The sequence below is a fragment of the Corvus brachyrhynchos genome, unplaced genomic scaffold (assembly GCF_000691975.1).
Source record: "Corvus brachyrhynchos isolate BGI_N302 unplaced genomic scaffold, ASM69197v1 scaffold17, whole genome shotgun sequence".
In the NCBI taxonomy this organism is placed as follows: Eukaryota; Metazoa; Chordata; class Aves; order Passeriformes; family Corvidae; genus Corvus; species Corvus brachyrhynchos.
In genome coordinates, this window is record NW_008240046.1 from 10,060,268 (window position 1) to 10,070,143 (window position 9,876).

Here is a 9,876-nt window from a genome sequence, read left to right on the forward strand (position 1 = left end):
CTATCAAGAATCTGTCTGTCCTATCTATTTCCTTTCCACGGGACTCCTGGTTTGATATATGCGTGTTGCAGTATCCCCACTGCAACAGTTTCCCTTTCACTTGAGCAGTGCCAGAGTTAAAACTTAATGGTTTTGCAATGAAATCCTGTTTCTTTTTCACTTTCCACTACTTGGGCTTTCTGTAATGTTTTCTTACCTGACACTGTACCGTGCCGTAAATCAAGTCCCTCCGGATGGGAGAGAATTTGCTGAAAGTCCTTGCAAGGAGTTTCAAAGATAAACCAAGATTTTTCCTGGAGTTTCAATGCTTCCAAATAGTTGTTTATTAAGTCTTATCAGAGGAACAGAGCCACTAGCGTGACCCAGGTACAGCATAGAGCACAGAAAAGCAGGAGTGAGAGCTAATTATCAATATTTACATGGCCTTTAAAAGATATTTTAACCAATAGTTACTAAAAACATACATTATTTTCACTTTCCTACCAATTATTCAGTAACACAACCAGGAATTGCGGAATTTTCTATCCAATCATTCCAAACTACTTTTACTGCAGAATTTGGAGTAGTAGAAGAAGGAGAAGAAGGTTTAGAGAACAACAACAATCCTCCATTTTGGTATTTTTTACTCTTATCTATTTACTACAAAGAGAGGCCCAAAACCTCTAAATTTTTCACCCTGTGACAATCTTACATAGTAGTCTATCACCTAATTCATACCACTGTATTTTCCAGTTCTTGTCTGACTGTTGGTAATTTTTTCCAATGTTTGAGACTAAAACAGTGTTGTTCAGGGGGGTAAGAACCCTTAAAAAAAGGCAGAGAAATATTCTCGGCACTCTGAGTTCCTACACTTACCAAATGCCTGAAGTTCTGTCATATTGAAGTTTCAGTATTAGCAGTTTGACTCTTTGATTATTTTAGCATGGACTCACAATTTCTCCTTTTAAGCAATCTTGTCTGAATTATCCCATTGTCTTAAGGTCCTTCTACCTGAATAAAAAACTTAATCACCTTCCATTTTTCATACTTCCATGAGTCAGCTGGTTAAAATACATGAAAAAAATTTCTACAAATCTAAAATTGCATGCAAAAAGATTAAATCCAATTCTTGAAGCTGTAGTTCAGAACAAAAAAAGCCAACACAATCCTGATTTGAATTCCATATAGAAATACAGGAAGTATTAGCGTCCTGTAGGCAACATGTGGAGAGGACCTGGTAAGCTCCTATATGAAAGAGTCTACAAATTTTTTTCATCCATATTCAAGAAATAGGAACTAACTTTGAATGGGTGTAAGAAAAGGCAATTAGCTTGATCAGGGATATGAAGAACCTGCTACACAAGAGAAGACTGAAAGCTTTTTGCTTATTGAGGCTGGCAAAATGAAATCAGAGACAGAATATGGTAACTTCCGGGAAACCCATTTGAGAAGGAAAGGGAGAGGGAAGGTTACTCCAACTAGAGGATGGTACTGACACTCTAAAAAAGAATAAAAATATAACCTGTCAGTGGATTCACCTGAGGATGAAACAGGAATATCTCCTAACATCAGAGCAGTGAAGCTCTGAAATACCCTTCCAGAGGAATAACTCAGAGCTTTTGTTCTTCAGCAACCAAAAAACTGCTTATATGACTCTGGTTATGATGAGTCATTCTGCTTTAGCATGTAGCCTGAAGCATCTGTCTTGAACACAGTTTCTTGGTTTTGTGAAATTTGCATAATTCAGGATTTCTTAGGAAAAGACTAAGTCACAAGTTACAGGGAGAGAGCTGCACTTTTTCTGACCTGTACGCTCACAGGCATTTACTATGTGAACCATAATAGCTGCAAGACTACAAACTGCACCATAGCCACTGCCATTAGCTTTAGCTCTAGAAATATGCTATTTTTAAGCAAACTGGATACCACAAAACTTGGGACTGGAAGGTCTTCAATACCAGGATTAATAGGTCATGCTCTGTATAATTTCTGACAGTGAGCAGTGATGAACAAATTACCCTGCAAAGAATTGCTTTTAGACCAGTACAGTCCATGTCCAACAGGCACTTGCAGGGTGTTAAGTTCTATGTCTTACAAAGCATTTAGAGCCAACCTGTTAATCCTCATAGTTATAGTGTTGTTGTAACGAGTTCAGTTCTGCTCTCTGTTGGATATCTTTCTTCTTTGGGTCATACTAAAACAACCTCTTTTTGCCGCACTCTTTTTAATTGGGAAATAAATCAAATCCATGTTTGCTCATTCTTATAAAAAGTATACATAAAAAATAAAAACACAAATTGTCTCTAAATCATTGTGCTTAGGCCTAATGATTCCCAGGCAATGTAACAAACACATTCAGTGTTCTCCAAAACTACTTTAGTAATTAAAATACATCCACCATTTCAGAAAGACAAAGGACTAAAGGGGAGCTTCTGGATATCATGAAGCTATTGTGAACTACTCCATTATATAATCTTCTTCATGAATCAGCCAGCTCCATTTCAAGACCAGTTACTTTAGTTCCCCTCTCTACATACACCACTACTACAAAAATTCAGATATTGGCTCATATATCTCAGCCAAATGTATTCAAGGGCTTCTTGTGCCAGCATCTTCTTTTACCAATCTAAACAATTCCTCTCTCTTGCCAAAACTTAGCCTTTTAAATATATGCTGCAATCATATCTCCTATCAGTCTTATATTTACTGGGATAAAAACCTTCTTTTTTGAGTATTTGCACTGCAAATTTCAGTATAATATATATACATCTTGAAGTAGGATTTGATGAGGGCAATTGTCCTGTGACAGCTGGCAGATCTTTGGCAAGATTTTTCTTTGCAGTTTCCATGTATTTAGTAATCTTACTATGTGGTGCCTTGTGCATCAGCATTTTAACAAATGTAAAGATCAGCCAAATAATAAGAAATTTTAATGCAAACTTAGATATATACAAATGTATTATGCAAATACACATTCATATTTAAAGTAACGATTCACTGCTTTCTACATGGTAGATTGTTTATTCCTCCTGTGTAAGTGGCCACATGTGGGTGGCTAGAGGGGATAAAATATATGTATTGATGTCATGAGAAAAACAGTCTTCTATCACTTTTTGCTCAGTTAAGCTCAGCACATTTCAGGTATCAAAAGAAGAAAATAATAATATTGCATGACTCATACTTTTTATTCAAGAAAATGAACAGCAGTGTACAGAAAAGTGGTGGATACAAATCCATCATATGAATAATACCCCAAATTTAATACCCTTAGAATCCTCTGGTGGGTTCAACGAATTTTGCAGGATACGTTTTTCATTATCATGTCATCTCTTACTGATGAATAGTAATTGCAGGAGTGGAACAATACAACCATTTTTTGGGTGCCTTCTATTGTATTTTTCAAAAGAGAAAGTGAACAAAAAGAGTAAAGAAAGGGCTTCGGTGGATCGATGTCGCGTTTGTCCCTACTGGGTCCCTCGTGGACCACTTAGGTGGCGCTCTGCCAGCACCTACGCGTGCACACGATCTCACCTTCGCAGGTGGTCGAGAACAGCTGCTCGCACACACAGTCTAAGCATGAACCAGAGACAGGGAGGTGAGAGGGGCTCTCTGCATGCAATTCCAAGGCGTTTAATGGCAACACTCCGAAGGGAACAGCAGCAAGAACGAAAAACAACCGAAAGCCCGCGCTCGTTTTATCCCGAAAACTCCCAAACGCGGGCAGAGCATCCAAAACCAATAGTCTGAGGGCTTGGGGGCAGAGGCAAGGCTGAGTGACATAACAGGGGCCAATGGGAAAAGGGATGGGAGGGGGAGAGGGCCAGTGACCAGCAGAATCTAGACAAAGGGAGAACTTTTCTAGCACATTGTTGTAAGGAGGGACCATTTTTAAGGCAACTTGAGGGGTGTAAAGTGTACTTAGCCACCGCAACAAAAGAGCAAATCCAAAGTTCAGTGGCAGTTGAGGAAGTTATCTAGGTGATATTTTTCTTCTAAGAAAAAACTTGAAGAGCAAATGTTCTAAATCAAGAAGAAAAACTATGTGCAATATCCAAAATTTTGCATTCTTCCTTACCACTTAAAACTTCAGCTTCATCTCATCAAAAAGCTGCAAACATATCATTTTAGTCCACTTCAGAGTACATATATGCATAATGTATACTTAGTTTTAAAGTACACACATCAGAACACTGATGAGCAAGGACATACGCAATGCACCTAGTCATAGAATCTGTGGCATCTCTGTAGTCAGTTACAAGCCCCAGTTGTAAACATTATTTTCCTCGGGGAATATTTCAGTAATTAATGAATGCTGTTGTTATGCAGAGATGGAGCAGTGTGCTGACATTATGGTTTTTCCAGTGGTATAACTGGGACTGAATGATTCAGAGAACTTCCTTCCCACCATGCTAGGCAGAGCTGAACTTAAAAATGTGTCAGTATATATTTATACTCCTTCTTTTCCAAGGGCAGAAGGGTTGTTTAAGTCTTTCACATCTGGCTGCTCTCTCCCACCCTTTTCCTGTGGGAAGTTCTTCTCTTACATCTTTGGCTACAGAGAAGGGGAAGAATAGCTGTTTGAAGGACTACACAGCAACCCAAAGGTCAGTGAAATCTTCCTGGGAAAGCTGATTAAAAGTATTACTTTATTCTCAAAAGTGATTTTTAAAAGAATTTTGGTCCGTTTTCTGAGCGACTGAGACATGTTGAACCACAGAAACTGATTCAGGAGAGCTGGAGGTTGTGATAAGCAGGAGCTCGAGGATACAGAGTAAAACTGCTGAACTGAAACTAAAATGTATGGCAAACATCAGAGTAATGGACTGTTAATTAATTACTGACCAGTGCCATTGATGTAGAATTGCCTTTGTCATTAAAATTAACTATCTGACTGAAACGTGTCGAGCAGCTCATGTTTCTCATGATGTGTCTACAGTGCACAATTGACATGGACTGCTAAAGTGCCTCCAGACTTTTGGAGAACTAAGTTCACATGTCAGGTAAAATAAAACAGCAGAGACACAAAGTTCTATATAAATAGTTACCAGAATTCAGAGAAAGACTTGTTTGTTAAAAGATAACCTGAGCATCCTTTACACAGAAACATACAAACCTTTACACAGAGGTTTGTTCTCAAGTGTCAACTTTGTTCAGGAATCCCAGAAGCTCAATGAGATAGCATCTGTATCTGGTTATCCAAGCTTTCTTTATAAATCACAGGCAAGGTGCTATCTTCCCTCTAAACTGAAAAGTTTGGACTCTTCAAGATAGCTGAGCGTGTGAGGACATCAAGTGATACAGTCCATGGGTTCTGTTGATGCTGGGAAAGAAAAAAAGTTTATGGTTCAGAAGATATTCTGAGTTTGCAGAGCTGATAACAATAGCAGTACCCAACAGCATCACTTTTACAGGACCATATCTAGTTCCAGTTTAAGCCTTAGCATTTCAGTTCTGCTGCAACACATGATAGTTTTCTTTCTGCTGCTCTCCATACCAGACAAGCCTGCATTGACAGATGCTAATTTTGTGCAGAACTCCACTGAGTAATGCATGTGATGCATAAATGCAGAAGTAGGGCATACAATTTCTGAATTTAGCTAGCAGCTCTACAAAGATCAGATTGAAAAACTTGCAGCTATTTCATGTCTTAGAAAGAGTCAATAACCAAAATCACTACCCCAAGTTAATTTAAGAGATTACCTCCTTAACTTCTCTCAGACAAATTAAGGTGTCAATTTGCTGCACAGGTCATGTGGAAAAGTAGAAGAGATGAAAAGAAGCCAACCCTCACAATCTCATAAGGCACATTTCTCTCTCTAAATGGGCCAAAACTCATGCTGCTGGTTCAGCTTCAGCAGGTCACCTAATACTGTCTTACTGAGGCCACTCATGTGATTCATTATGGCTAATCAAACCCGAAGTACTTAAGCAAATTCTGATCCCAGAAGAGAGTATGCTGAGCCTGCAAACAGAGACTGTTAAGCAGTGGTTAATATGTAAGCAACCTGATGAAAACAGAAACAAAAAGTGTATTTTCTTTGCTGATGAGGCTGGGCAAGTTTCTAGGCATGCGTTCCTCCTACTTTTAAAAGTTTCATTGACACGGCCTCAGTTGCTCAATGCCTGAGACTTGCCATAGTTTGCTGGAGGTACTTGTTAGTTACCTCAGTGTTGCTCGCTGGAAAACAGGAGATGATTGCAGCTCTCCTGCCACTCCCCCTTACACTCCCCTTGGTACGCCCCCTTGAAGTCTCAAATGGCAAGCCTGCTTTAGGCAGCTGCGGATCAAGTCCTGCTAGAACTTTTTCCTATTGGGGAAAAGCAGTCATTCATTTTTGAATCTACACAGCCAAGTTCTCTAAAGAAAATAAATCTCCAACTATTAAAAATTGTCATCCAGTGTTCATGTAAATGTTCTTTTAAACCTCCATACTTCTTTTTTCCCTGCAAATGGGTAATTAATTACTTACAGAGATACACTACTTTTCCATAATTTATTTAAATGCTGTTTTGTTGTTGTTCAGTCTAATAAAATACAGTGGGGTTTTTTTATTAATGCGGATTAAAAATACTTCTTGGCTTTTTCTTCCTTTGCAAACTTTTTTCCCCTCTGTGTTTGTATTTTAAAAGTTTAAAGGACAATCTGTCCTGCATAATAAAAGTCCTTAGTTATCTAATGGCTAAATGTAGTCCAGGCAGCCAAAACATGAACCTTCTGCTCTGCTACATAGTTCTGTCATGGCCATATCAGCATTAACCTGTTTTCAAGGAAGAATGCCTTCCTTTTTACAGCATTTACATTACTCAAAGAACCACTGTCTATGAATGACTTTGCCATGAGCTAGGTGGTAAAGAGGGAGGAGGCTAGAGCTTAGCCTCCTCCCCCCAGGTCGCCAGCCAGCACAGCTCACAAGTACATGTTTAAACGTCAAGACATTAAGTTTACTATATGTCCATTAAGTATGTTAGTACTATCTCTTCAACATTTCCTCCTGTCAATAGGACACACAGGACAATAAATACTCAGAACAGAAACAATTAAATAGAAAAACCCAGTGAAAAACAGGAAGGTGAAAGGAACATATTAACAGAGGAAAATACTAGAATTTTCAAAATGAGAACACAGTCTTATGTTTCAATTGCTTCACTCAGGTAGAAGATGAATAGTGGGGAAAGAAAGAGGATGCATTATTTATTCACTTTGTTTTGAACACATGATAAAAATTTCCTTGCATTTATCAGCTAAAGAATGTGGTGGAAAATGGTCATTTCATACTCATGCAACAAAAGCACATACAGTGCAGCAAGATGGGTAACTGGAATTTCACAAAAGTAATTTTGTATCACAGCTTTGGTGAGACTAATTTATTCTGTTCTGCTTAATTATTGTAGCATCTGACTTCTCACATGTAATGTAGTATATAGAGCATTTAGTGAAACACTTGTGTGTACAAATCCAGTTACTCGAAAATTACCCTTCAGTAGTATTCAGAAAATTTTATGTATCACATACATAATTTCCTGATACAGATTGGAACATTTAGTCAGAACTGTTGTTCTGCACACATGGCTAGGGCAAGAGCAAAGGCAAATAACTTTCTGATTGCCAATGTTTTGGTTGAATAGGCTGCCCCTTTAGTCACATGATTTCTCTGAATAACTGATGCATATTCTGAAAAAAATCTTCACTGTATTGCTTACCTTATTGACGTAGCTATTCCTTAGTAGGCTGATGACACTGTACCTGAAAGGTTCAGAAAAGGAAAGATGAAAAATTCTAATGATAATTTAAATGTAAAAGTAGTCCATTAACATGGGAACACAACATGACTTTTAACAGAATGGTCAATTATTATTTTTCTGCAAATAAACAGAGAATAGTTTAATTTATAGTCATAAATTCACTTATGAAGTGCTAAGTCACTAAACAGTCACCCCCCAAAAAATATTTCTGCTCTTCTTATCTTGTCAGATTGGCCCTCTGCATGATCTTCCTCTGTGAGAAGCAAGAGACTCACAGAATGAGAGCTCAATCAGAGTTATAGATGTCTGACTTCTTTCAGATTTGCAGTTCTGAAAGAGTTTCCCTGTAGAAGGAGAAAGGCAAAACCTAGCTGGTTAAAGATGGAATTTAAAGTACTTTTGAAAGGAAGTTCCTGAAAGCCTACATTAGGGATGCATGTGTGTGGGTATATGCATACATGATGTATATATTTACATATATATGTACACACACACCATGTATGGTGACAGAATGTCATAGAAAAGAGATGAGCAGATCCATAGCCAAAATTTGTAAAGGTATGCCCAAGGATTTTATGTATTCATAAAAGGAACCCACAAGGATCATCAAAGTCCAGTTCCTGGTTCTGCACAAGACAGCCCCACGAGTCACACCCTGTGCACGAGAGCATTGTCCAAAGGCCTCTTGAAGTCAGATAGCTTGGTGCTGTGACCATTTCCTGAGGAGCCTGTTCCAGTGCTCAATAACCTTCTGGATGAATTTTTTTTTTCCGAAAATCTAACCTAAACCTCCCTTGACAGAACTTCAGGCCATTCCATCGGGTCCTGTTGGGTCACTAAAGAGAACCTGCCCCTCCACTTTCCCTCGTAAGGATGTTGAAGATTGCTATGACATCTCCCCTCAGTCTCTTCCAGGCCAAACAGACCAAGTGACCTCAGCCTCTCCTCATACGGCTTCCCCTCTTGACCCTTCACCATCTTTGTAGGCCTCCTTTGGACACTCTCTAATAGCTTTATATTCTTCTTATATTCTGGTGCCCAAAATTACACACAGTATTCTATGTGAGGCCACAGCAGCGCAGAGCAGAGTGGGATAATCCCTGATAACCCATGAACCAGATGGATGATTCAGATTATAGCGTTAAAAGGAAAGGACCTATTTAAGTAGAATCTATGCAGGAAGAAAAAGATGATGACTATAAGATCTATTCCAGCTATTCTCAGTGTTATTCTTAGCGTTAGCCATTCTTAGCCTAAGGCTATTCTTAGCCTTAAAATGAGTTTTTAAAGATATCTGGCTGAGAGAAATTATTTGAATTATTTAGGCTGAAGCAGAGGAAGGGACTAAAACTCTTCAGCCTGTGGATAGTTGGAGCTGCCAAGTTCCAGGTATCTCAAACAAATGTGACAAGGCTTGTAGGAAAAGGAAGTGCTTGACAACACTAGAATGAAAAGAAGCTGCATTGTAGCTGTTGTACCCATCCTGTGGCACTTTCTGCTGCTCTCAGACAAACGTTGCCTATGATGTCTCCCAAAACAAAGTGTTACCTGCTAGGACAGACAGGGCGGCTCCTCTACCTTCGTTCCCAACACTTCCTGGAGCTTCCTCACAAAATCCCACCACATGCTCCTGAAAGGCGCCTCGGGACGCCTCAAGGTCCAGCAAGCGGCAAAGGGCTTTTGGGAGGCGCTCCTCCTGCCTCCCAGCGCAAAGCACCCACCCGCCCGCAGGCTGCGGGAAAATTGTTTCTGAGGGCGGATCACTCGTGAACCCCCCGCCAGAGCTATTCCCGTGCAGAATATCAAAGCACTCGGGGCAGAACAAGGTTGGAGAAGCCCGTGGTTGCTGGGATTGAGAAGCCGGAGAGCGTCGCGGGTGGGACTCCAGCGGTCGCTTCCGCGGAGGTGCAACGGGTCTGTGAGGGCGGGGGCAGCGGGGCTGTCTGTACAGGCTCCGAGACCGCGGTGCCGGGGCTGACCGGCCTCCCTTCCCCGGGGCAGACAGCGGGGAACGCGGTACGACCCGTTAAGGAAAACACCCATTCCTACTGCGCCTCCGCGCCGCTCAGCTGAGCGGACTCTCCTAAATGGAGAAGAGGGAAGGGCGGGCAGGGGGTCGGCAGGGTGGGGGTTGCCGGCCCACCCGGTGTGGGA

General features: G+C 40.3%; 1 long non-coding RNA gene across 1 annotated transcript in view; it reads right to left on the reverse strand.

The window, feature by feature from the left end:
• Positions 1–2,902: 2,902 nt before the first annotated feature.
• LOC108449154 overlaps positions 2,903–9,876 on the reverse strand; it is an 8,129-nt gene continuing 1,155 nt past the window's right edge. The window contains exons 2-3 of the long non-coding RNA XR_001865287.1: positions 7,681–7,723; positions 2,903–5,299 (exon numbers count right to left, since the gene is read on the reverse strand). This is a non-coding gene — a long non-coding RNA (uncharacterized LOC108449154). The remainder of the gene's footprint in view (positions 5,300–7,680; positions 7,724–9,876) is intronic.